Raw genomic sequence first — 693 nt, forward strand, 5'->3', positions numbered from 1 at the left:
GTTGTTGGGTTTCCCGTACAATAACAATGCCATGTTTTATTTAGTTCACTGCAAGCAAGCCCTCATTAAAAGATTAAACCCCCTCTCTCCCCCGGCCTCCCCCCCGGGCGCGGCAGAATGGTAAGCTCCAGAAAGGGCCTCCAGACGGGGCCCCCCTGGTCGCGGTCTTTCTGGTGCTCGTGCTGCTGGCGTGCCTCCCCCGCCCAAATGCTGCCAACAAGGTCACCATTGTATCAAGAACTGTGCCCAGTGCAAGCTGATTACCACGACCACTTCGGGTGGCCTCTGCGCCGAGTTCTGCCTCCAGGTGGAAGGGCGCTTCATACCCGACTGCGCGAACCCACAGGACCTCATCCCGTTCTTCCTGGAGAGATTAGAGTGATTGTCAGGGGCCGAGTCGCGCCTCCGCTTCAACCCTCTCTCCCGCCAACACGTCCTCCGCTTTTCCGTGCAATCCGCGGATATGATCCTGGATGGTGTTCGCTGAAAATTCTTGCTCTCATCGGGTGAAAAAATTTGGGGGAGATCACACGGGGGGCTTTTGCTTCGATGTTCCCTCAAGAATCGACGCCCATGGTCTGTCGTGCTGGTCCCGTCGGGGTGGATTTCGTCACCTTTTTCCTTTTTGTATATTATTCCAGCTGTTGACAATTACTCCCTCATTTTTTAGTGTACTACAATTGTAGGGAAACA

The 693-nt window shown here is 54.5% G+C and overlaps 1 pseudogene; it reads left to right on the forward strand.

The window, feature by feature from the left end:
• Window positions 1-117: 117 nt before the first annotated feature.
• On the forward strand, window positions 118-447 carry LOC119587622 (annotated as a pseudogene).
• The last annotated feature ends 246 nt before the right edge of the window (window positions 448-693 follow it).

This window comes from Penaeus monodon, chromosome 22 (genome assembly GCF_015228065.2).
Source record: "Penaeus monodon isolate SGIC_2016 chromosome 22, NSTDA_Pmon_1, whole genome shotgun sequence".
Classification (NCBI taxonomy): Eukaryota; Metazoa; Arthropoda; class Malacostraca; order Decapoda; family Penaeidae; genus Penaeus; species Penaeus monodon.